The following is a 27,745-nucleotide window of genomic DNA, read 5'->3' on the forward strand; positions in this document are numbered from 1 at the left end:
AGCCGTTAAAGAAAAAAGAAGGAATGCTAGAAAGGAGAGAGCTATTGAAAATCATACCTTAATTCTGTGTATAAACTTAGTCTAAGTCTGTGACTGATTAATGCCTCCTGCACACTGGGGAGAGCTAGAAGGAGCTTGTAGCTAAAACTTTGAGAACTAAATTCAAAACCAAGCCACCACTCACCACAGGCATAATGGTATGTAGTTTGATTATTAATTAGTATGACCCTCCATGTTTCAGCTCTTGAGATCAGAATGTGCTCAGAATCATGCCTCAAGTGGGGTGGGCTTCCAGCATTATCACAGGATCTGATCATTAGCAGGAATCCATTGGGACTTTTTTACGGCTTTGGCTGCCAACATCCGTGGAAAGAGGTTCAGGAATATAGTGTTCGTCATTAATTCATCCATCATTTCTCAAACCCCCACTATGTCTCACAACCATTTGGCTCTCTGTACTCATGAACAAGCCAATCTCTTACCTTAGTAGTACATAAATGTGTAACAGAGACCTGGCCTGGGCTCCTAGAAAAAAAAATACTCGCATTTCAGCTCCTGGACCGTGTGAGGGACCTATCCTACTGAGTCTTGGGACAGGCACTGCTCTGTGTCCTGCCATATCTCCAGTAGTCAGCAGTGTCTTAACCAGAGAGTGCTTGCTGAGTTGAACTGAATTTATTTGAGACCTTTGGAGAAAAATTCAGTGACTTCACCCCAAATTTCCAAGGATATATTTTTCCTGCTACCTGCCACCGTAATGGGTAAAAGCTATAATTCCTGTCTGGGAGTCCCTTGGGCTTAGGTATGCAGATAAGATGGTGGTTAGGTGGCTACTACGACCTTCATATACTTTATACATATCAAGTAGGAGCCCCAAGTATTTTCAATCCTTGTGCAAATTCCTAATGGAATCAGCACAGGCTGTGTTCCTGGGCTCAGGCCACATCCACTTTCCAACAAATGGACAAGAGTAGGTACTAATCAAGAAGTTCTGCCTACTGGAAAGATCTTCCTGCCTTTCCATCTTTCAGTGTACCATGAGTGGGACCATTATACTGTAGCTGACCTTTCCAATATTTGCAGCTGCCAACATTTAATGCAAAACCATCTGTAATTAGGCCTGAATTTTAATTTTTCCCCTTTAGGTAGCTGGTCACAGGGAACTTTCCATGAGGCCTGATAGATGTGGCAGGCCCTGGTCTCATAAACATCAGTTCTAGCCAATAATGGAATGCTTCTTAGCCTGCTCAGCGTTACAGAAAGGGAGAGCAGATAGCATTCATGTTGGGGGTGGCTTGGATCATAGGATCACTTAGTGCCCCATGTCCAAAAATTCACCGGAGCCCAGTAAAGAGTCAGGAGTAATGTCTGAAAGGAGAACAGTTACCTGTCAAAGGCTTTGCTCCAAAATCTTACAGGCCTAACCAGAGACTTGATATAATACTCCAAGGGGCTGCAGATACCACAAGCTCTTCTGGAATCTGTGGGGTCACTAGCACCGGTGCCTAGACCCATTAGAGTGCCCTTTCTTTCCTTAAGACCTACTCAAACCTCAAACCTCACAGTCTTTTAAAAATCACATGGTGGGGCACCTGGGTGGTTCAGCTGGTTTAATGCCCGACTCCCAATTTCAGCTCAGGTCATGATCTCAGGATTGTGGGACCAGCCCTGTGTTGTTGGGCTCTGTGCTCAGTGGGGAGTCTGCTTGGGATTCTCTCTCCCTCTTCCTCTGCCCCTCCCTTTGTTCACCCTCTCTAAAATAAATAAATGTAAAAAATCTAAAAAAAAATCGCATGGCAAATGAAGGCTAGATTATTTATTAAGCAGAATAAGTACGCGCTCAGGGGAGAAAGAGAGACAAATAGAGGAAGAGCGGGATACTGACTGATTCACCTTTAATGAACTTATTTAGATTTTTGAAATCTAAAAATCTAGAGAGAAATTTTTAATTTTAGCAAAATTTTAGTCTTTCATAAACTTGCATTTTATTTTGGATTACTTACGGTAGCAAAATATTTTCAGTATTTAGATCATCTAAAGATCTTTTTTTTTTTAAAGATTTTATTTTATTTATTCGACAGAGATAGAGACAGCCAGTGAGAGAGGGAACACAAGCAGGGGGAGTGGGAGAGGAAGAAGCAGGCTCATAGCGGAAGAGCCTGATATGGGGCTCGATCCCATAACGCCGGGATCACGCCCTGAGCTGAAGGCAGACGCTTAACCGCTGTGCCACCCAGGCGCCCCTAGATCATCTAAAGATCTTAATCAGGTAATTGTTGAATGGGCAAAGCTGCCAGCCCAATGAGAAACAGTCTACTTGTAGAATCCAAATAAGCCCCCCAAGAATTATGTCCTCTCTTTAATGGAATAGGACAGAATGTTCAGCAACTTGTTTGGTAGGTACCTGACCACTAACCAGGTCCTTATGTATTTCACTGAGGTGGAAACTCCCACTATTTTCATGGGTATAGCTCTTACCCACTGACACAAACATCTTTTCAATTGTTCGAGCCGCAAGCAGCCTAGTTGAGAGTTCAAAACTCCTCTGTGATTTACTCCAATGTGCTGGACAAGTATTTTCTGTGCATAGCATCCTGTGAGAAAAAGTTGGAGGGGCACCGAGGTAAGTAACCTATGCTAACAGTGATGCCTGGTAAAAAGAGTTCTTAACATTTCCCTTAGCGGCTATGTTGAATTTTGCCCTAGCATGCTCTTCTCAGTGAAAACTACCTATTTCTAAAAACATATCCTGATTCTACTTCTAAGTTTGTAGAAAATGCTTTATAAGAGCTTACCTAATTACTAAGAAAAGTCTAAGCTTTGAGCCTATTTGTCTACCACAGGCATCATCGGTCACCTGGGGACAGTCACCAGTTCTAAAGCATGGGAATGGCTCATTAGGTTTTAGAAAGCTTGTGCCTAGGGATGCCTGGGTGGCTCAGTTGGCTAAGTGTCTGCTTTTGGCTCAGGTCATGATCCTGGGGTCCTGGGATGGAGCCCCGCATCAGGCTCCTTGCTCACCAGGGAACCTGCTTCTCCCTCTGTCTGCCACTCCTCTTGCTTGTGCTTGCTCTCTTTCTGACAAATAAATCAATAAAACCTTAAAAAAAAAAAAAAAAAGAAAGCTTGTCGCTGTAACTTAAAAGTTTTTAATGATAAAGAATGTCACTTAAATAGAAAGGAAATCTTAATACTTCCTAAAACCTCTAGCCATGCAGCCCTGTGTTTTGGACCCAAAGTGACTTGCCATTTGACCATCCATGAGAGGTGAGAGGACAGGGAGAGTCATTTTATCTCAGAACCACTAGAACAGTACCTAGAACCACAATGTTCACGGAATCCTTGATCCAGTTATAAGCATACTTCTGGCCTTTTTGTTCTGGGATTCATTCCCTGGGTCTCTAAAGAGGTGGCTCGGTTTTCAGTTATCTCACCAGCACTGACACAGAAAAGGTTTATTATTATTATTATTATTTTTTTTTTCTTTGAGCCTTTCCTGATGCAAAGAATTATGGTGTACGTGGGGGCTAAGATCACAATGAGAGTCATAGTTAAAGCAAAACAGCCAAATCAGCGGTTGCATACATTCTTCCTCAAAACGTGACCTCCTGGGGTGGGGAGAAGACAGTCACAAGGGCCTTCCCACCCCTCTGCGTGATTCCCACGATGCAGGTAGGGCGTGGTGACCTCATGAAGGTCAGAGAAAGGAGACACCAAAGTGCAACCTTCAGTTCCATTTCTTTCTCTTGGCTTCCCTCACCGGAGGGGATGGGGAAGGTGTTAGGATAAGCACTTTCTCCTCAAGTGGTACCTTCTCAAGCCCCAGACACTGTCAAGTGGTTACAGCGTGGTGGCTCTTGTATGCGCCAGTCCCCTCAATAGTAGGACCTGGTCAGCCCGGGGTACTTTATCTTATGGAGAACAAGCCCCAGAACCCTCTGGCTGCATCTGGATGAGAGCTAATAATCTTTTTAAAACACAATGCTGCACCTGGCTGAGGCTTCACTTGTAGCTTCTGGGAGACGCCTAACTTCTATACAGTCGAATAAACCTCTGTGAGGTTTATCTTCAGTATAGTTACATAAGCCCTTCTGTGAGAAGTCAGTGAGACACATTTCCCCGGTCCAAGGGCTCAGGCGAAGTGTGTGCTTTACTGCTTTTTATTCTATTTTTTTGTCTAAAACAGACATTTTCAGAAGGCTTTTCATCCTAAAATCCCTCTGCATTGATACTAGGATTCCTTATTTCAACATGATTTATCAAAATGCCGATGCTGTTAGCTTCAAGATACAGAGAGCAGAAGTCCTGGACTAGGGTAGCCGAGTGAGGCACTTCCCTCAGTCGCAAAATTTGGAGGGATGCTGCAATCAAGGCATATAATATTTTAATGCAATATTTAAAAAATCAGAATTAATACAAAATTTTCATGATGATGAAAATATCAAAATTCTAAATAAAGATAAGATCGTTGTCATTCTGAGCTATATTGGAACCTGAGGCAAATGAAAAATTCAGCAATATTCTGTTCATCATGGACACGTGATGTCTCTTCACACTGTACAAAGAGATAAAGTAATGATCAGAACCAGACGCAAGCATGACACAGATGTTGGAACTCTCAGACAGGAAATTCAAAACAGCTGTGATTCATAATAGTAAACGTTATAATGGAAAAGGTAAACAATATATAAGATCAGAGAGGTTCTTTCAACAGACAAATGGGAAGTATACGAAAGGAAAAATGGGAATGTAAGAAATAAAAAACACAGTAAAGAGATAAAGAATGACTCCAACAGGCTCATCAGTACATATGACACAGTCAATGGGAGAAAAAAAATCAGTGAACCTGAAGAAGAGTCCACAGAATTCATGCAAACTGAAAACAAAAAGAAAAGGGAATGGAAAAAAAAAAAAAAGAAGAAGAAGAAGATGTAGAAAAGACATCAAAGGAGCTGTGGGACACTATCAAATGCCCTGACATGGGCAAAATAAGAATCCCTAAGGAAGAAGAGAATGGATCAAAGTAAATACTTGAAGAAACTGTGGCTGAGAAGTTTCCAAAATTAACACACCAGACACCAAACTCAGATCCAAGAAACTCAGAGAACACCAAGAAGGATTAAAACAAACAAAGCAAAAAACCTCGGTGGACACATCATACTCCAACTGGTGAAAACCAAAGACAAAGAGAAAATCTTGAAGGCAGTCAGAAAAAAAAAAAAAAAAAGACACATTATCAATAAGATTACAAGCATAACAATTAGAGTCAATGTCTTCCCAGTAGCCAGCCAAGCAAAAAGACAATGAAGAGAGATCTTAAATGGGCTTAAAGAACAAACTGTCAACGCAGAATGCTATATGAAGTAAAAGTATCCTTTTAAATGGAGGAGAAATAAAGATTCTCTCAGAAGAACAAAAACTGGGGAACGGAGGGAATTCAAATTCTCTGCCAGCAGACGTACTCTACAAAAAAGTTAACTGAAGGGGCGCCGGGGTGGTACAGCGGTTAAGCGTCTGCCTTCGGCTCAGGCGTGATCCTGGCGTTATGGGATCGAGCCCCACATCAGGCTCCTCCGCTATGAGCCTGCTTCTTCCTCTCCCACTCCCCCTGCTTTGTGTTCCCTCTCTCGCTGGCTGTCTCTATCTCTGTCGAATAAATAAATAAAATCTTTAAAAAAAAAAAGTTAACTGAAGTTCTTCAGACAGAATGAAGATGATATAGGTCAGAAATTTAAATCTATACCAAAAAAATGAAGAAGTTGAAAAAGAAAAGAGACTGAAGATACAGTGAAGTATTTTACCTTTCTTATTTTTAACTGTTCTAAAAGACAACTGATAGTCAAAAGCAAAGAACAATGTATTACGCATTTATATCTTTTTCAGAAGTAAACCGTATAATAACAATAGCACAGATGAGTGGGAGGCATTGGCCATATGTTATAAGGTCCTTAAGCTACACATAAGTTAGTATAATATTATATGAATGTAGATTCAGATTACTCTAAAAATATATATTGTAAACCCAAGGAAAACCACTAAAATTATAAAACATAAATAAGTCAATAGAGCAGGTAAAATGGAATAATAAAAAATACTCAAGTAAATACTGAGAAGACAGGAAAAGAGGAAAAAAGAAAGAACAAGTGGATATTAATCCAATATCATGATCACAATAAATGTGAGTTGTCTTGAAACATTAGCTAAAAGATGAAGAATGTCAGATGTGGGGGTGGATGGAAAAGCTATCAGCAAGAAACCCACTATAAATATAAAGACATATGTAAGTTGAAGTAGAGTGGACAAAAATATATAATTTACGCTAAACAACAAAAAAAATGGATTAGCTATTTCAATTTCAGATGAAGTAGACTTTTCAACAAGGAATGTAACCAGAGATAAGGAGGGGCTTTACATAATGATAAAGGGGTCAATTCCCCAAGATGACACAATAATCCTAAATGTGTATGTGTTTAACCTCAGAGTTTCAAAACAAATAAGGCAAAAACTGATAGACCTAAAGGGAGAAATATACAAATCCACAATTGTAGTTGGAGATTTTAACACTCCTCTGTTAGTAACTGATAGGACAAGTAGGCAGAAATCGGTAAGAGTAATTGATCTGAACAACATATCAACCAACTTGACCCACATGAGATTTATAGGACATTACATCCAATAATGTCAAAATGCACATTCTTCTCAAAGGCAATAGAATATTCTCCAAGATAGCCAATTTTGAGGCCCATCGAATTTTTAAATAATTATGAAAAAACAGAAATCATCCAAAGTATATTCTTGGCCCGTACCAGAATTCAGCTAGAAAGTAATAAAAGATTTTTGGAAAACCCCCAAATATTTGAAAAATTAAACAACGTACTCCTGAACAAAATTTAAATTGAATAAAATTCAAAACAAAATGTGTCAAATTTGTGAGCTGCAGCTAAGGCAGTGCTTACAGAGAAATATATAGTATTAAATGCTTATATATTACAAAAGAAGATCTACAAGGATTAACGTAAGCTTTTATCTTAAGGAGCAAGAGAAAGATAAATAAATAAAATCCAAAGAGGCAGAAAAAAGAAAAATACTAATAAAGATTAGTGTAGAAATCTATTAATCTAAAAGCTGAGTTTTTAAGAAGATCCATAAAACTGATACGCTTTCATCTGAATTATCAAGAAAAAAGAGAGAGGACACAAATTACCAATATTAGAAATAAAAGATGAATATCACCACAGACTCTACAGATATTAAAAAGTTGCAAAGGAATTATTATGAATAACATTACGGCCATCAATTTGAGAGTCTGGAGGAAATGCGTAATGCCTTTAAAGAAACAAATGATCAAAGTTGACTCATGGATAATTCAAAAACATAAAGAAACTCACTGTGCCACTAAACCATTTGCCACAAATAAAACTCACATGACTTTACGGTCAAGTCTGTTAACTTAAAAAAATACTAATCCTACACAACACAGAGTATCAAATTTGGATTGAATCCCAGGAATGGAAGTGTGGTTGAACATTCAAAAAATCAGTCAATGTTATCTATCATATTAATGGAATAAAGGAGAAATAAAAACATTTTCTTCTTGGTAAGTGCAGTGAAGACACTTGTCAAATTAATTCATGATAAAAATTCTTAGCAATCTAAGAACTCTCTCAATCTCATGGATGACATATACCAAAAACTTAGAACTAATATGATACTTCATGGTTTAAAGACTTGCTTTCCAATCCATGGTTACCAGAGGGGAGGGGGGGAGGGGGATGAGTTAAACAGGTGATCGGAATTACGGAGTGTATTTGTGTGAGCACCGGGTGTTATATGGAAGTGGTGAATCACTGTATTGTATGCTAGAAACTAATATTACACTCTATGTTAACTGATTGGAATTTAGATAGATAGATAGATAGATAGATAGATAGATAGATAGATAGATAGAAAAAGAAGAAGAAGAAGAAGAAGAAGAAGAAGAAGAAGAAGAAGAAGAAGAAGAAGAAGAAGAAAAAGAGGAGGAGGAGGAGGAGGAGGAGGAGGAAGGAAGGAAGGAAGGAAGGAAGGAAATGAGAGAGAGAAAGAAAGAAAGACAGACTTGCTTTCCTCCTAAAATAGGGAACAAGGCAATGTTATTTGTTCTCATCCCTGGGGTCACTGCTAGTGCAATAAGAAAAAACTGCATAGAGATCAGAAAGGAAGAAGTAAACTGTCGTTTTCCTCAGACTGCATGATCACATGTGCAGAAAATCCAAAGGGATCCTCAAAAAGTTACCAGCACTAAGAAACAAGTGTATCAAGTTGACAGGAAGCAAGATTAAAATACAAGTATCAGTTGTATTTTTAGATCTTAGTAGTGAAGAATTAGAAAGTTTAATATAAAAAAATACCATTTAACATGGCATTAAAAAATGAAACCCTAAGAGATAAATTTAATAAGATGAGTAAAAGACTTGTGCACTGAAAATGACAAAACATTGCTGAGAGAAATTAAAGAACAAGTGGAAATTCACTATTGTTAAGATGTGAATTCTTTCCAAACTGATCTATAGATTGAATGCAGTCTCAGTCAAAATCCCATAGGTTTTTTTCCTTTGTACCAACCGACAGGTTAATTCTAAAATTTAGAAATACAAAGGCTCTAAAATATCCTAATCAATCCTGAAAAATTATAATGAAGTTTATTTCATGAGTTACTATATAGCTACAGTTATCAAGCAGTGTGGGTTTGGTGTAAGAATATGAGACCACGTAAAGAGTCCAAAATCGACCCTCATAATCAATGGTCAATAGATTTTGACAAAGGTGTTAAGATAATTCAATGGGGAAAAAGATACTCTTTTCAATAAATGATATTGGCAAACTGGATATCTATTTAGAAAAAAATGAACCTTGGCCTTTATCCCGTATCATTTGTCAAAATTACCTTAAAATAAATTATAGTTTTAGCTTTTATGTTTAAAAGCAAGTACAGGAGAAAATGTGAGTTTGAAGAAGGCAAAGATTTCTTAGGACAGAGAAAGCATGAACCATAACAGAGAAGAACTGCGAAGAGTAGACCTTTTCAAAAGTAAACACTCTGCCTTTGGAAGGCAAGCCACTGACAAGGAGAAAATATATGTGGTAAATACAACTAACAGTGGAGGTATTTCCAGAAAATATAAAGAACTGTTACAAATCAACATTAAGAAGACAATCACCACGATAAAAAAAAAACAAGCAATATATTTGAAAGGACGATTCTCAAAAGAAGATATATAAATGGCCAAGGAGCACAAGAGAAATTGCTCAATAGCATTAACCATCATGAAAATGCAAATTAAAACCACGACACCTCTAGAAGGGCTAAAATTAGAAAGACTGATAATACCAAGTGTTGATGAGGATGCAAATCAGTGAGAACCTGATGGATGGATGGTGGGAGTGTAAAGCGGTACAACTATTCTGGAAAACAGTTTGGCAATTTCTTGTAAGTGAAACATTTTCCATACAATTCCTTAGTTCTTAGGCGTTTCCATAAGAAAAATCAAAACCAAAGACAGACACAAGTGTTCATAGCGGCTTTACTCATAATAAACCCAAACCGGAAATAATCCAAGGTTCCTTATCAAGTGATAAAAAGATAAACATTTTGGGGCACATGCATCCGATGGCATATTCTTCAGCTATAAAAAGGAACAAACTTTGCACACATACCACAACATGGATAAATCTTTAAAATATGCTGAACAAAAGAAGTGAGGTACAAAAGGGACATACTGTATTGACATAAGATTCTTCTAGGACAGGCAAAACGAATCTAAAAAAGACAATAAATCAGTGGTTGCCTGGGACCACACCGGGAAGAGACAGGAGATCTTTCAGGAGGTGAAATGTTCTATATCTTTTGTAATGGTGTTTACGTGAATCGATGTACATATATGTCAAAACTTACTGAAGGTACAGTCATCTTTAATGACTATTGCATGTAAACTCAATCTCAACACATTTAACGAAAAACAGAAAATAATTCCTAGGTTTGGTTTTCTTTTTTTTCTTTTAATATTTAGTTTTCAGAAAGACAGCTGGATCTCAACATCTAGGGGTGCACTGCAATGCAGTAAGCTATACCATTCCAAGGCCTGAGATGTATCCAGCTGCTGGACTAGAGCCCTGGAACTGTTTTCCTTCAAACATAATAACAGCCCAGCTCTAGAAGTCCACTATTCTGAATGTCTCTATTTACAGAACCCGGTCCCAGTGTTAGGAGAGGGTGATGAGGTCTTGGCTAACAAGGAAGTCCCATCAGGAGCTGTTGTATTCCCAGAGTCTAGCACAGTGCCTCTTGGATGAATGAATAAGACACAAGTAAAACAAGCATATTTCCAGAGGAAACCTTAGATCTCTAGAACAGTACAAATGCAAAAACTGAGAGAGGGGGCGTTGGAAGAAAGCAAAGCTGTGGCTTCAAAGAAAACCATTGGGCCGGGAGGTGCTCTTAGAGCAAGCCCTAGCTATGAAGTGCACAGCCCAAGCATTTGCAAATCGTGGCAGTGTCCTTTCTCACTGACATTGCTGGGCCAGGTAAATAGAGCCGTCCTCACGGTAGCGGATTCCCCAGTGAGAGAAATTTTATTTCCCGTGCACCTGCAACTCTCAACAAGATGTATCTCCAGTCCGGGCCAGCCTGCAGAGTGCACCTCTCCTTTCACTGGAACCCCTTGCAGAGCATCTGGCCTCTCCTAGGCCGCTCACAGGCAAGCCTATTTTCTCTGCACCCACGTGTCTTCTTTTGCTTCCCATCATAGAAGCGTATGCACATCCCAAATCAATTAATCAACATGGGCTGCTTCCCAATGACAGCCAACAAAGACATTCTAAACATGGCTTGACTTAGTTCACACAGCTCTTGCTACATCCACACTCCTCCTTGGCTCATATGTGACCCATCTGTTGATGAGAAATTAATGATACACAATATGTCACAAATGTCCATACGTTCATTGTAGGATTCAAGCTAGAAGTCATGCTTTTGGGGAAGCTTCAGAGAAGTGTGTGGAACTCGCTCTGTTGGCTCTCCTCCACTACATAAGATAGGCCTTGGCTCCCTGGAAAACATCTGACTGGAAATAGCAAAATGTCTTGCTAGGTAAACCAACATGATAAAGGAAAATCATTAGCACGATGGAGCCACAGATATTATAAAGGAGTGATGGAGAGGTTTTATGTAAGACGACCTCAGAGAAACCAGTGATGCTTTGAGGAGGGTAGGACAGGGTATATTTTGCTTTGCCCCACAAGTCTGGGATGCTGATAGTTAACATGTGGCTAATTACCTTAACAAGTGACGAACCAGCATATTCGACAGACTGCTAGCTGCTTCCCAAAGGTAATAGCATTGGCAGGGGAATTTCTTGGGATTTCCAAGATTCTTTTGAACTACTAGGTAAGAGATAACCACGTTTTGGGGTATTTAGAGGGCAGTTTCTACCACCAACCCTTTGTACCCCACTGGAAGAAGCAATACAATGCCATTTATGGTAAGGATTCAGACAAAGGATCATGAGACCAGCTTTCTGCTCCAGGCACTGCCCACAAGAGGCCAAATGACCTTAGATAAGTCACTTATTTTCTCTGAACCTCACGAGTGGTTAGACCACACTTGATATCTCCCTAGTTCCTTCTGGGTCTTTCCATGTTGTTTCCAGAATGTTCCTTTAACCTGTCTTCTAGTAACAACCATTTACTTGGTCTCCCAGTTGAGGGCCAGTGCTGCTGCTCCTAACTGGCATTTGATCAACTTTACCGCAATGAGAAGATCTAAGTATTGTAAAATATTTATGCACGCAACATGGAAGCACCCAAATATATAAAACAATAACAAACATAAAGGAACTCATTGATAATAATACAATAATAGTAGGGGACTTTAACACTCCCCTTACATCAATGGACAGATCACCTAAACAGAAAATCAACTTTCTTGAGCAAATGAATGAACAGACACATATATAAACAAAGTCCTGACTCTACCCTGCATGTCGGATCTCTCTGTGGGCTGCGACTGCTTCCAGTCAAGTAGGAGTGTTAATAAGTTAAATTATGCTTGGTTAATTAGTCCTTATTCAGGACCTTCAGTGTGTCAGGCATCAAAGTAGGCAGATGACTGCACTGGTCAAAGATGCAAGAAACTCTACTTCTTTTTCCTTGTCTGTGACTCCACACCAACCGCTAGTGAGTCTATCAGTCAGGGTCCAATCAGGAGACAGAAACTAACCAGTGATTTAAATAAGGGACATCTCACATAAAAAATCATTAAGTAATGATAAAACATTAACTATAAAAGAGAACTTTATAGGGTACCATAGGGCTGAGGGAGAGTACTCAAAGAATCACCCTGGAAGAGCAGCCCCCTCTCCAAGGCTAAGGTTCATACCTGGTTGGAGAAAGTAGAGTTGAAGTCTGTTGGACGGAAGAGAAGTTTGCTGCATTTCCAGGTCAGAGCTGGTCCACAGTCCCGGGGAGAGCAGGAAGCAACCCTCTAGAAAGCAGGTAAGCCTCAGCCAGTGACCAGATGGGTACAGGTGCACAGGGAGTGCCACTGTTTGTAGGAGGCCTGGCGCACCTGGTGTGTCAGGAGGGCAGACCTGAAGGGGAAGGGGCATATGAGCAGAGGGAATCATGGCGCAAGTGAGTTGGCCTGTGGAGGGGCTGAAGGTAAGGCTCTGGGCAGGAGGCCTAGAGTATGCACTGTCTGTGTTGGGAGAACCATGGAAAAGTGTTCACCAGGCTAGGCCAGGACTGCAAGGTCACCCAAGGCCTGAGTGCTCTGGACCTACGGCTGGGGCGGAGCATCACCAGATGTCCTCATACCCCACGAGTGACCCACAGGGCAGCTGGCGGAACCTACAGAAGCCCCTTCCTCCTGTCTTGTTCCTCCAGTGCCCTCCACTGAGAAAGCTTAACAGGGTGATCACTGTTAAGAAGAGCTTAAAGGGATTCCAATCGTTACTTCAGAGCAGGTATTGAAGGGGACATTCGGAGCCGAGAGGCAAAACCTGATCTCCAAGAGCCCTGAACTGGGGGTTAGAAATTCTGAGCGCACCTGAGACTTGCGTGTCTCAGTTTAAGCTTATTCATTTGCGCGGTGTAAGTAACACCTATTTAATGTACTAAACAAGACTACTGCGGGGATCCCATAGGGAGTGTGAAAGGGCTTGGTAACGTGTGAGCTGCTACACGTCCGCAGTGTGTCACTAGTGGTAGTCGGTGTTGCACCTGCTGTCCCATCAAGCTGGGTGACGCTCCACCTGGCCTTAAGGCCTCGGAGATGAGATTCTGTCTTATTTATTTTGCTGGTACCTAGCATGCTAGGCGACAAAGCAGGCAGGCAATTAGTCTTTGTTACCAGAACCATACTGTTTTACTTATTCATTGACAGTCTCATTAACCGGGGAGCTGAAGCTGAAGGTAACGCTGTAACTGACCAGTGACCGACCCACTGTAGCTCACAGGGATGTTTCCCCACCTTTCCCTACCACCAGAAAGCTGCTGGAGGCATTCCTGGGGAAAGCCTCTTTGCCTCCCAATCAGCCTCTTCCTGGGGACCCAGGAAAATGCCTTTGTTGCAGATCCTGATACTCAAGTAGAAGAGGAGTTCCAGCAGGACCCCACTTGCTGACCTATTAAATAGTTGGTGGATAAACATATAAATGAGTGAATGAATGAGCAAACAGAGTCACCCAGCTAAGGTCCTGCCCAGCATCCTATTTGAGTATCATAATCATAAGGCTACCCAAATCAATCATTGCTTAAATAGCCCCCTTTAAAAAGCACACAAAAATCTCTGTCCATTCCTTTCTCTTACTCGTTTCCTTTAAAAAAAAATAAGTGATTCAGAAATATGGGTATACATGCGAAGCAACTGCTGATGTCTTCATTTGGTTATTGGATTTCTGTAGCAGAAAGCCCACACAACACAGCAGGGTTCTGTCTGGGCATCGTGGGTACTGCTCTCCGAGGTCTGAAGAGTCTCTCTGTGTAAAGGTTAGGTTCCTGGGGGTCTGCCCCTCCCACTCTGCTGGTCCTGGCACTGCGGCTGATTCAGGTAGGGAGAAAGCTGGGAGTAAGCCGTGGCTGGAGGGGGCAAAAATCTGTGGACATGGGGATTAGTCTAGGAGAGAACCCTCCTGCCATCTGGCTCTCCTCCCCCACAACGGCAGTCCTGAAGGAGAAGCAGAAAAAGGCAAGCAAGTTTAATTAGTCCCAAACATACCCTGGGACATTTCAGAGACCCCTGCAAGGAACTGAAGCATTGCAAGGTCTTTAAAGCTCAACGTCACTAATGCAATGAGAGTATTTTTTTGTCCTGCCGAGGACACATTTTATGGATAAAGTTCCAACCAATGAGCACTTACATAGGTTTCAGGATGAAAGTGATTAACGGTCAGAGGCAGAAACAGCTTGGCATGGCAGAATCAGCTTGCTCTGCTCTTGATACACATAGGGATGGGTTAAATACCTCCAAGTGAAACTAACATATGGAAGAAGTCTTTCATTCATTCATTCCCCTGCCTGAAGCAAATCCTGTGGGTTTCGGATGATGTGAATCAGACCTGCTTGCAGATAAACACATTTAGATGAGGAGGCACAAGGGTAGCCCTGAAGTGTATTGGTCATCTGTTCCTGTACCACATAAGGGTAACTTGATCAGTCGGTTAATATCTCACACACTTTTTTGCTTGGTTTCCTACTTGGCTGTGTTGCGCTGTAAACGCTTGGTCTGGAATGAGAGGAGCACTGTTTTTGATTGTTCTTGTCCTTCCACAAATTCAGCAAATGGCCAGAAGGCAGAGTCCTGTCAGGCTACCAAAAGTTCATTCCTCCTTAGCTTCCTAGGGAAGTGGAGGGAGAGGTTGAAGTTCAAGTTCTCGGAAACGTAGAGGAAGGTGAGGGTGAGGTCAATTTCCACCCTGCAGGGAACTGCTCTCACCGCTCTGTTGGGGCAGGTTCTCCACCAATGAGCCTTTGAAACAGACTCAGCAACGTTTCCCCTCTGTCTTCAGAGAAGGGGGTATTTTGTTTATTTAGAATGGAGGGCTACAAGTGTCAAGCTGGTCTTCTTCAGTGAGAATCAGCCATTGATTTTAAAGACCTCTTCTCTTACTCAGTGCCTACATGAGAATTGAAAGGTTTAAATGATGCCTTACATATTTTTGTCCACGGCTCTCTAACATGTTTACCACTGAAAAATAAGATCTGCTAAGAGGAGCTGTGAGGGACAGAGAGTAAAGTGTGATTGCATTTAATGGCACTTGACTAGAGAACCCCCAAGTGCCCGAATCTTGTCCTGTCAATCACTCCTCAACTTTTGACACTCCCAAGAGAGCTGCATACAGAAAAACTGATAGCAAATAGGAAACAAAGTGACACTTTATTATCACCTTTCAGAGCTTGATAAAGCTCTCTTAGAACACATGGTTCATTCACTCTTAAGGATTAAGAACAACCCTCCCGCCCTCTTCCCCTATACACCTCTGCTTCACCCCCAATTTTGGAGTATCACTAGTTCCTGCCAACTATATGGCATATAACTAAAACAATAATGTTTTACTAAGGTGGAGAAAGACCCTGGAGGATCCCTGGTTCCACTAGCATTCCAACTCATGGAGTGAAAGCAGGGACTGCAAGAGGGGATTACCATGTTCAAATAGGGTCTTTTTACAGTAATCTGTTCACTGGTAAACATGGCCAACAATATTTCATTTTTTTAAATTTTAGAAAAAAATTGATTTGAGTACAGCTGACATGACTTTACATTGTTTCACGTGTACAACATAGTGATTCAACTTCTCTATATATTATGCTGTGCTCACAAGTGTAACCACCATCTGTCACCATACACTATTACCACACCACTGACTGTGTTCCCTATGCTGTGCCTTTTATTACCGTGACTTATTCCTTCCATAACCGGAAGCCTGTATCTCCCGCTGCCCTTCGTTCATTTCGCCCATTGCCCACCCACCCAACATCCCCTCTGGCAACCATTAGTTTGCTTTCTGTATTTATAGGTCTGATTCTGCTTTTTGCTTCTTCTTCTTCTTTCTTCTTAGATTCCACATATGAATGGAATCATCTGGTATTTGTTTCTCTCAATCCGACGTATTTAATTGGCATAACACCCTCCAGATCCATCCATGCTGTCACAAATGGCAACACTTCATCCTTTTTAATGCTGAGCAATATTCCACTGTTCCACATCTTCTTTACCCATTCATCTATTGATGGACACTTGGCTGCTTCCCTATCTTGGCTGTTGTAAATAATACTGCAATAAACATAGGGGTACAAATATGTTTTTGAATCAGTCTTTTTTTTGTTTCCCTTTGGTAAATACTCAGTAGTGGAATTCCTGGATCATATGGTATTTCTATTTTTAATCTTTTGGGGAACCTCCATACTCTTTTCCACAGTGGCTGCACCAACTTATATTCCCACGAACAGTGAACAAGTGTTCTTTTTTCTTCAAATCCTCACCAACCCTTGTTATTTCCTGTCTTTTTTATTTTAGACATTCCGACAGGTGTAAGGTGATATTTCATTGTGGTTTTGATGTGCATCCCCCCAACGATGAGTGATGTTGAGCATATTCTCACGTGTCTGTTGGCCATCTGGATGTCTTTGGGAAAATGTCTATTCAGGTCCTCTGCTCATTTTTTAATCAGACTGTGCTTTTGGTGTTTAGCTGTATACGTTTTTTATGTATTTTGGATATTAATCCCTTATCAGATATATCATTTGCAAATATCTTCTCCCATCTCGTAGGTTGCTTTTTTGTTTTCTTGATGGTTTCCTTCATACAAAAGCTTTTTATTTTGATGTCATCTCAGTAGTTTATTTTTGCCTTTGTTTCCCTTGCTCGAGGAGACGTTTTAATAAAGAGAAATTAAGAAAACAATTATATTTATAACTGCACCAAAAATAATAAGATACCTAGGAATAAACCTAACCAAAGAGGTGAAAGACCTGTACTCTGAACACTGTAAAATATTTATGAAAGAATTGAAGACAACACAAAGAAATGGAAAGACTTTCCATGCTCATGGATTAGAAGAACAAATATTGTTAAAATGTTTATACTCCCCAAAGGAATCTAAACATTTAATGCAATCCATATCAAAATACCACCAGCATTTTTCACAGAGCTAGAACAAACAGCCCTAAAATTTGTATGGAACAACAAAAGACCCCAAATAGCCAAAGCAATCTTGAAAAAGAAAAGCAAAGCTGGGGGGCACCTGGGTGGCTCAGTCGTTAAGCATATGCCTTCAGCTCAGGGCATGATCCCAGCATTCTGGGATTGAGCCCCACATCAGGCTCCTCTGCTGGGAGCTTGCGTCTTCCTCTCCCACTCTCCCTGCTTGTGTTCCCTCTCTCGCTGGCTGTCTCTCTCTCTGTCAAATAAATAAATAAAATCTTTAAAAAAAAAAAGAAAAAGAAAAAAAAGAAAAGCAAAGCTGGAAGCATTACAATTCCAGACTTCAAGCTGTGTTACAAAGCTATAGTAATCAAAATACTATGGTACTGGCACAAAAATGGATATAGATCAATGGAACAGAAAAATAAACCCAAAACTATATGGTCAATTAATCTTCAGCATAGCAGAAAAGAATATCCAGTGGGAAAAAGACAGTTTCTTCAACAAATGGTGTTGGGAAAACTGGACAGCTATATGCAAAAGAATGAAACTGGACCAGTTTTGTACACCATACACAAAAATAAACTCAAAATGGATTAAAGATCTAAATATGAGACTTGAGGGGTGTCTGGGTGGCTCAGTCAATTAAGCACTGGACTCTTGGATTTGGCTCAGGTCATGATTACAGGGTCAAGAGATCAACCCTGCAATGGGCTCCTCGCTCAGTGGGGAGTCTGCTTAAAGATTCTCTCTCCCTCCCTTTCCCGTGACTCACATGCACGTGTGTGCTCTCTAAAATAAATCAATCAATCTTAAAAAAACAAAAAATGAAATCTGAAACCATAAAAATCCTAGAAGAGAGCACAGGCAGTAAGGTCTCTGACATTGGCCGGAGCAACATTTTTCTAGATAGGTCTTCTGAGGCAAGGGAAATATAAGCAAAAATAACTACTGGGACTACATCAAAATAAAAAGCTTCTGCACAGTAAAGGAAACAACCAATAAAACTAAAAGGCAACCTATGGAATGGGAGAAGATATTTGCAAGTGGCATACCTGATAAAGGGCTAGTATCCAAAATCCATAAAGAACTTAAAAAACTCAACACCCAAAAGCAAATAATCCAATTAAAAAATGGGCGGGAGAAGAATAGACATTTCTCCGAAGAAGACATACAGACTGCAAACAGACACATGAAAAGATGTTCAACATCACTCATCATCAACGAAATGCATGTCAAAACCATAGTGAGATATCATCTCATACCTGTCAGAATGGCTAAAATAAAAAATACAAGAAACAACAGCTGTTGGCCAGGATGTGGGTGGGATTGTAAACTGCTGCGGCCACTCTGGAAAACAGTATGCGGGTTACTCAAAAAGTTAAAAATAGAACCACCCCGCGATCCAGTAATCACACTATTGGGTATTGACCCCCCAAAATACAAAAACACTAATTCAAAGGGATGCATACACTCCTAAGTTTTTGCAGCATTATCTACAGTAGCCAATTATGGAAGCAGCCTGAGTGTCCATCAATGGATGAATGGTAAGGAAGATGTCATATATATACAATGGAGTATTAATCAGCCATACAAAAGAATGAAATCTTGCCATTTGCCTGACATGGATGGAGCTAGAGAGTATAATCTTAAATGAAATAAATCAGTCAGAGAAAGACAAGAATCATATGATTTTACTCATATGTGGAATTTAAGAAACAAAACAAATGAGCAAAGGAAAAAAAGGGAGAGAGAGAGACAAACCAAGAAACAGACTCTTAACAAGAGCGAACAAACGATGGGAGGTGGCCTGGGGGACGGGGGAAACAGGTGATGGGGACTAAGGCGTGCACTTGCTGTGATGAGCACTGGGTGGTGTACGGAAATGCTGAATAACTCTATTGTACACCTGAAACTAATACAGCACTGTATGGTAACTCTCCTGGAAGTAAAATCTAAAAAAAAGTAAAGAGATATACATAAAATTGCATCAAAGGCTGAAGTAGGGTAGAAAAAGGGCTAAAGGAGAATGACATTAGCATTTAAGAATGCTGAAACTTTTTGTTTTAACATAAACCCTGTTGAGGATTTCTACTTAAAAAAAAAAAAAGAATTAAAATGTCTTTCAGATTACCCAGACTATGAGTTTAACTGAAAGTAATGTAAAGAAAAGGGATCCAAAAGTATAAATGCATTTAAGGGAATAGCATTAAGCCAAGGAAAATGATCCAGGAAGCTCAGAGCTGGGAGGAGTGGTTCCTGGAAGCCAGTAGAGAACACTGCAGTGTGAGATCAGTACATTTGGGCAGATTCCCACAGAGTGCCTGAAGGAATAACCCCACAGATGGTGGTTACACGCTCCTGGCCCATCCGCTGAGGGCACCTATCAACACACTTAATTAAGCCGGCGCGGCAGAACCGAGCAAGATCACAGACCCATACGTACGAGGGAGGCTCGCAGCACACCTAGCAAAGGCGGCCGTTCCCAGAGTCCTCCAGGCCTGCGGGGAGAGGCGTGTCTGCGCTGGGTAATCAGCGAGTCCAGAAAGTAGATGCATGCAGCCAAACTTGCTGACTTTTGATTACTCCCCTGATCACCCGGGATCACACAAGTACAGAACATACTGTGCAGGAAGAAACCCCAAAACGCTGACAGCGAGGGAGAAAAGCTGGATGTTCTAAAGCATCACTCTATCCAGCAGAAACTGATCCCTCACATTGGACGCTACATCTAAAGACACGGTTGGTGGCCTTGGGACATTTTTAATTAAAACGTTGCTTTACGGCTTTTCTGCATCTTTCCTTGCGTTCTGCAGTAACTAGGTGAACATTTTTGGGTTTTTGCTTAGCCTGCGTATTTGTGATAACCTGGAACAATCTATGCCAGGTAAGGGGAGACTTGTCTAAAACTGTGTCATTGAATTGCCCCACTTGAGTGAGGAAAGCCTCTTTCTATGCAGTGTATGTGTCTGTCTGTGTCTTTAATCAAGACACACTCTCCCACAGGAGATGAAAATCTGGGTGACGAGCTCACAAAATCCATACATACGTATCATAGACCTGTATGTAAGAAGGTTGCTGATGCCTTTCCGGAGCACCGCATTTGCCCCTGGCCCGTAAATCATCTCTGAACTGGGTAGGAATGTCATTGCTTTCCAGCCTTCAGAGCACAGGTACCAGGAGCATGTCTAGGTCATCTTCATGACCATCATAAATTTCACAGCAGTGGGAGAACTGGATCGAGCATTCTGGATGGGAGAGAGCTGGGTCTCTAGCAGGTTCGTGGGCTATTATTCTGCCCATGAACATCTGCTAGGTGACTTTCAGGAGATCCTCCCCAGAACAGATGTGGCTCTTCACCTGTGGGATGCCCCCATGCACTGCTAAGTCAGTTTGAGAAGTACTCTTGTAAATGTGAGATTTATGATGGTTCTGTTTGTTTTTAAGAAGTCAGATGGTACTGTGCAAATAAGAGAGGCATGGGGAGAAAAACTAGTTATGTACACTGTTAATTCACTCAGCCAGTATGTCCTAAGGACCCTGATGCTCGCAGGATTACTGACATCAGCGTGTAATAGAGCGAGAGGCTGGACTGCCAAGTAGAGCACACGGCTGGGGACGTATGAGTCACTCCTTTCTCTGATCACTTGGAAAATTACCGTGCTCTGCTGCCAGAGCATAACCACATTTCTGGACAGGGAGGGATGCGGAAGCTTCCAAGGTGGGAGGGACACGGCAGCCTGTTTCTGGGGATGGCTTCTTGCTTTGTTCCTAAGGAGCCTGGAAGAAGAATCTGGAAGAACCCGGCAGGAAGAACATGAGAGGTGGACTGGAAACAAAGCACAAAGGAAATGTAGCAGGATCAGAGGCAAGGAGGGATGGGGAGAGACCTTGAGAAATCACCGAGCTCCACGCCTCGCAGCAAATCTCATTTATTACAGATGAGAACAACCTTATTACTGACTTTTCCTTACACAATTCAGGTGGGATGTCTTGTGTTCTTTAAAACTCAGTTCCAGAAATAAGTACAACTGTTACATTTGCTATTAACTGCTTTCCCCTTCTGTCCTTTACCTGGATTCCTTTGAAGAAAAGATAGTTTAAAAACCCAAGTCATTTAGAAAATGAGATTCTCAGATTCTCATTAAAAGACGCTAAAAATGACTGAACTCTGGTTTTTACGAAGGGAACCTTATTATATATTCATTATTTTTCCTGCTGGTTTGACTAATCCCACAGCATTCTCCTCTTCCTTACAGATTTTGAGACAGGACCTGCTTCTACTGTCTTGTCTTTGCAGACTATTTCTTTTGAAATAAAAACGAATAACTTTCCATTTCAAATACGACAAACAAAGCGGGCTGTGGGAACTGCCATCGCTTGGATTTAAATTGTAGGCCTTCAATCAGCTAGTACAACCTTACACCTCAGAGAAAAGCAAAAGACTATTAAAAGCTTCAAAAGTACGTGTGTTGGGGGGGGAGGCAGAGAAGAAGCAATGATAAAATCCTTGAAATTCTCTAAAATTATAAATGCCATTAAGCTTTACTATAAAATCCTTCAAATTAATGTGTTCCTAATTTTAGCATTAAATGAGGCTGGTGTATCGAGTAGAACTATTTGCATAATGATGACAAAAATCAAAGTTTCAGGGAAGCAAAATGGACTCATCTGAAACTTAAATTCTAATTCCTGAGCAGCTTCTGACTAATGAGCCTGAACAAGTCAGAATTGTCCTGGCCCTCTTCCCCAGCAGTGGAAAAAGGATTCTGTAAAGACTTTGGGGGGAAATTTACGATATACACCCATGGCTTCTTGAACTTTTCCTTCCGCGGAGGCACGTTGGGAGAGGAGGGTGAATATATATTCCCAGTAGCTCTGAGGGCTTAGACTGAAGTTGCAGGTTACAAGCAAAAGATTTTTAAATGCTTCCCATTTTCTCCTTAACATGTATACGTATTTTGAACTCTGTGCCATAAAACATTCATGTCTCTTTAAAATATCAACGCTCTAAACAACTGGCCAATTAAAATCATATAGCCCCCATATTAGTTAGGCTCTAAGCTAAGCTGTTGAATTAAACAGATCCCAAATAGAGTTGCTCACATAAGACGCTGAATTCCTCATGTGATGGTCTAGAGAGGGCAGCCGTCAAGCGCCTAACGGCAGCCCTGCTCCACAGGACATGCGGGGACCCAGCTTCCTGCTGTCTTGTTGCTCCCTGCCCCTTATGGCATTATCCTTGTCTGCTCAGTCAAAGCTGACCCAGCTCCAGATCTATGTTTTGGTCCTGGAAAGGTGAAAAGAAAACTGAAGAGGAATGTCCTTTCCACTCATATTTCACTGGCAAGACCTAGTCACATGGTTGCATGAGCTGCAGAGAATGGAAAAGATAATTTCCAACTGACAGCCATGTGGCCAACAAAAACTACAGTGCTGCTAAAGAAAGATATACCACATCCATCTCACAGATTTCTGTACCCCTGCCAGCTGCTCTATCCTTTACGGAGGCCCCAGGGAAGCAAGGTCTAAGGCATGCGTCTGCAAACTTTTCCTCTCAGGAGCCACATGATAAATATTTTAGGCTTTCTGGGTCACATGCTGTCTGTGGCAACTACTCATCTCTGCTGTCATCGTCCAAGAATCATAGACCATATGACTATCTGTAAACAGAGGAGCATGGCTGTTGTTTTAGGCACCCATTACAGTGTAACAAATTACTATACATTTAGAAGTTTAAATCAACACACATTTATTATCTCACCATTACTGTGGGTCAGGAGTCAGAGTCCTTCCCGTGGAATCTCACAAGGCTGTGATCATGGTCAGTTGGGACTGTGTTCTCATCTGCAGGCTTGACTGGGAAAGAGTCCACTTCCTGACTCACTTGGGTTGATGTAGATTTATTTCCCGTGGCCGTGGGGCTGCCGGCGTAGGGCCTCAGCTTCTTGCTGGATGCTGGTCGCCCTCAGCTCCTAGTGGTCACCCACGGTCCCTCACCATGTGGTTCTGCCCACAGACGCTCTCACAACGTGACAGCTTACTTCTTCCAAGCCAAGAAGGGAGAAAATCTCTACAGTGAGTCTGGTAGCACAACATAATTTTACATAATGCAACAACCAAGGGAGTGACATCCCATTTCCTTCGCCATATTTGATTGTTTAGAAGCAAGTAACAGGTGGTGCCCAGAGTCGAGAGAGGATTGTACTGAGATGTGAATACCAAAAGGGAGGGATGACTGGGAGCCTGTCTACCATAGCTACGTTCCAATAAAACTTGACAAAAACAAGGGGTGGGCGGGACATGGTTAGCTGACCCCTGGGGTAATGAATAAGGTATAGAAGACATTTTTTAAGGTAAGAGATGGAAATTCATAGAATAGAGGTAAAGCAAAAGATTAGCCAGAGCCAGGAGAGCTATGTAGAAAGAGAATCCCAGAAAAACAACTTTGGATTCTGCTCCTATCCTGTAACATACAGATTAACTTATTTTGCTAATAAAAATTAAAAGTGAGAAAGATTGGCATTATGTTTGAATCCAGTGATCATGGGATACAGCTGCTATTGGAACTCCAAGTAAATTTAAAGGGAAGGGGTTTCATAGGAAGGTTTCTGCAATTTTGACTTTAATTCAAACTTACCTGGAACAATTCCAATAGAAACCCTGGTCGTTTTCTTAACGATTACAAAAATGACAGCCACCATTTATTATGTGATTATCGCAAATCAGGAATTATGCTGTTTAACATGAATTCTCTCATTTAATTTACGTGAACACTCCCATGTTCCGTAGATTATTTTTATTCCCATTACAAAGATGAAGAAACTGAGCTCAAGCAAACTGAGCACCACAAAAAGTAGTGGAACTAGGACAGGACTCTTAGTCTGTCCTGAGAGTCCAGACACTTACATTTTATTTCAAGTGTACTGGGACGTCTTTGAAGGGTTCTAAGCAGAGAGACGGTGCAATTAATGTAACTGATGTTTTAGAAATGTTAGCTCTGTGTGAAGAGTGGCTTGAAGGGGAGTAGAGTGGAGGCAGGGAAGTCCAGGGCAAAGAGGGTGGTAGAGCCTGGAAACGGCAGTGCCCCGGAGACACGTTTGCAAAGCCATTTTGCTGGTAGAAGTGACAGGACTACCTCATAATTGTAATGCATTCTACTCTCTCCTTGTCCACAACACTCTGGTCACATGGATCTTCTTTGGTTCCCAAAAGGTGCTAATCCTTTTCCAATCTCTGGGACGCTGCATGGGCCATTCTCCATGTCCAGAATGCTTTTCACTCGAGTCTTCTATTTTTTACTCTCTCCTTCAATTGCTTTGTTCTACCTCATTCCAAAGGACTCACTTCAAATCTCACTTCCTCGGGGCGCCTGGGTGGCGCAGTCCTTAAGCGTCTGCCTTCGGCTCAGGGCGTGATCCCAGCGTTCTGGGATCGAGCCCCACATCAGGCTCCTCCGCTGGGAGCCTGCTTCTTCCTCTCCCACTCCCCCTGCTTGTGTTCCCACTCTCGCTGGCTGTCTCTGTCAAATAAATAAATAAATAAAATCTTTAAAAAAACAAAAAAAAAAAAATCTCACTTCCTCAAAGAATCCTTCCTTGATGCCTCAATCTAAGTTTGGTCCTATCTTTGATTTTTCTCTTAATAGAAGCCAATTATTTTTCATCCCATACTTGTTCACAATTTATTACCTTTTCTTGCTTTTTAAAAATTGACTGTTTAACATAATATGCTTTAAGAAGCCAAGAACCATGTTTATCTTGTTCATCACTGTCAACACGGTCCTAGCATACGAAGTTCCTAGAATCATAGGCACTCACTGAATATTTGTTGAGGAAATGAATGTCTGACTTCAGTGTCCTTACACTTAAATACTGTGTTAGTGCCTCTCACATTTCCTAATTACAGAAGATCTCTCCTCTTCGATCCTTCTAGAGTTATTAGCGTGACATATCCCAAGTAATTAGTGATGTTCCGGTATCCAATCCTCTTTCACCCCACGCTCTTCCCAAAACCTGGTCCCAGGTTAAGGAGAATGTGGAGAATGAAATGTGCAGTAGGAGAAAAGGGTGATGAAATTGTCTTGTGGCAGGTGAATTCTCCTTTATTGTTGGTGACGGTATAAATGGATATGGGCCTTTGGGAAAAGAATTCATCCATATGCAAAAATGGCTTTAAAATAAATGTAAGTAGGGGTACGTAGGTGGCTCAGTTGGTTGAGTGTCTGACTCTTGATCTCAGCTCAGGTCTTGATCTCAGGGTCTGGAGTTCAAGCCCCGGGTTGGGCTCCACGTTGGGTATGGAGCCTACTTAAAAATAAATGAACATATAAATAAATAAACATACACAAAAAGGCATGTGTATGTGTGTGTATGTATTTACATAAGATATCTGCAAAGGTACAGACCAAAAGCTTCCAAGTAGTTAGGTAGGCACTTCTGGGAAGTGGGCAGTGAGACTGGCAAAACAGGAAGTTTTTTTTTTAACTATGGGCAACTATGATTTTTATAATAAAATCCCATTAAAGATAAAAATGGAAAATCAATCTTCATACTTCTTATGTAATCCCACCTCTAGTAATCTATACTAATAAAGTACTGACAGATGTGGTCCATGGGTTAGAGATACAAAGATATGCCACCAAGGAGTTCTTTAGTATGTCAAAAAAATGGAAATAGTCTAAATGTCGAACAACAGATCGGATAACTACATAAACTGTAGCTTATACACATGGCGGGCCATTTAATATACATTAAAATGATGTTTTAGATAATAAGGACAGGAAAAATGCTCATGTATAATGTTACACAAGCAAAGTAAAGTAAGAAACAGTATTTATGGCATTATTCTAATGTGTTAGGAAAGGAAATTTTTAAAAAAGGAGAGAAAAAAGAATGAGAAAGATATATGGGTAGAAAAAAATGCACTTAAATAAAATCTACCAAAATGTCATTATGTGGCCGTTTTGAATGATAAGAGTCTATAATTTTAGGTTATTTCTTTATGATTTTTGGGTTTTCCTCATTAAAAAGAATCACAAATCACTACTGGAATACTACCAAATTGTAGTAGGTGTAAAAATAGTACACTGGTTCCTTTCTAGCAACTAAGCGTGCTTGTGCTCAATCCTCACGTCAGGCCCTCATGTAAGAGTGCTAAGAGAGGAGGCTCCAGCACTTGTCTCCCCAACTCCCTTATTTTTATGAAAAAGTAACAGGTATTCAGTACTGTCTGGGAATGCTATTTTCTCTGACCTGCGTATCACAGCAATGGTGGTGCCTTAAAGAACGAAATGATCTGCAATTAAATAAACTTCAGGAATAGTTACGTTCTCAGTTGGCACTAGACCTTCTACTTGCCCTTTCTTCAATGCCTTTGGTCAGCCTTTCTTGAACTAGACTCATCGAGAGGAAACTATTTACCACGTTTCTGCACAGTTTTAGAGAATACTCCTAGAGAGTATAAAACCAGGTCTTTTAGGGAGCATAAAATGAGCTACTCATCGAGAACTTCATTTTGGACTGTCACATTTAATTTAGATACCTACACTGGGAGTTAAACTGGCCATTAAACCAATGAAAACTTCTACCTATCCGTATGGTCACTGTCAGGAGGCCCTAACAAATTCAACTTGAGATGATGTATGTGTTTTTGTATATAAAAAGTCTGAAGGAATAGTTACCAAAATGTTTAAGTAGTCAGGTAGCTCCCTCTGGAACTGGCAGAACAGAGCGTAAACAAAATAAGACAGCTCCCATAAGCTACATATGGAAATAAGTGCCCCTGTATTATAAAGGCGTCTTCCAGATATCTTATCAATGGAAGTTTAACAAAACATTTCAAATTAATCAACTATGGAGAGCAACTATAACATCACTTTCTGAAACCATCCAAACTCCCAATCGTTCAAAGCAACAACATAGAGCACACATACAAATAAGGGCATAAATTCCATATAGTGAACATTTACTTGAGAGACCTTCAAGGCAGATACCTCCGAGAAGGAAGGTGATCTCATTTCAATGGCTGTTTGTTTAACCACAGGACATTTCTGAGACCAAATTCCTTCATATGAAGAAAGTCGCGTTGGACTCAAATCAATGTCTATGACTCCCTCAATTTCTCCCCTCCCAGCTCCCCACTCTCACCTGCTCTGTCTCTCTCTATGGAAACAACAGAGAACAAATACTTTATTCATAAAAAATCCAACTGGTAGTATTTTTTTATAGGCAACCATACTCACGTTTATATACAGTCACAGCATAAAATACTGTGTACTTCAGTTCACCTAATTCTGAAACATAAAAATTTTATTGACTAACATTAATGAACATATTTATAGACAGAAAATGTAAAAGATAGTATCTGGTTTTGAAGTTTTAAGGATAACTACTTAGCACTTATGACAATTATTTTTATTTATGACCTGAATCTCTCCCTTACTATGAAGTGAATCATTATTAATTTGCAGTACAAAGAAAAACATACAGAAACCTGGACTATTATTAGATCATTACACTCAGACAAAAAAATTAAAGTGCTCAGGGAGGCTCACACTGGAATTAA

At 40.7% G+C, this 27,745-nt stretch overlaps 1 long non-coding RNA gene across 1 annotated transcript in view; it reads right to left on the reverse strand.

The window, feature by feature from the left end:
- Window positions 1-15,946, reverse strand: part of LOC121100768 — a 34,206-nt gene extending 18,260 nt beyond the window's left edge. The window contains exon 1 of the long non-coding RNA XR_005832558.1: window positions 12,416-15,946. This is a non-coding gene — a long non-coding RNA (uncharacterized LOC121100768). The remainder of the gene's footprint in view (window positions 1-12,415) is intronic.
- Between the last annotated feature and the right edge of the window lie 11,799 nt (window positions 15,947-27,745).

The sequence above is a fragment of the Ursus maritimus genome, unplaced genomic scaffold (assembly GCF_017311325.1).
Source record: "Ursus maritimus isolate PB19 unplaced genomic scaffold, ASM1731132v1 scaffold_5, whole genome shotgun sequence".
Taxonomy (NCBI): Eukaryota; Metazoa; Chordata; class Mammalia; order Carnivora; family Ursidae; genus Ursus; species Ursus maritimus.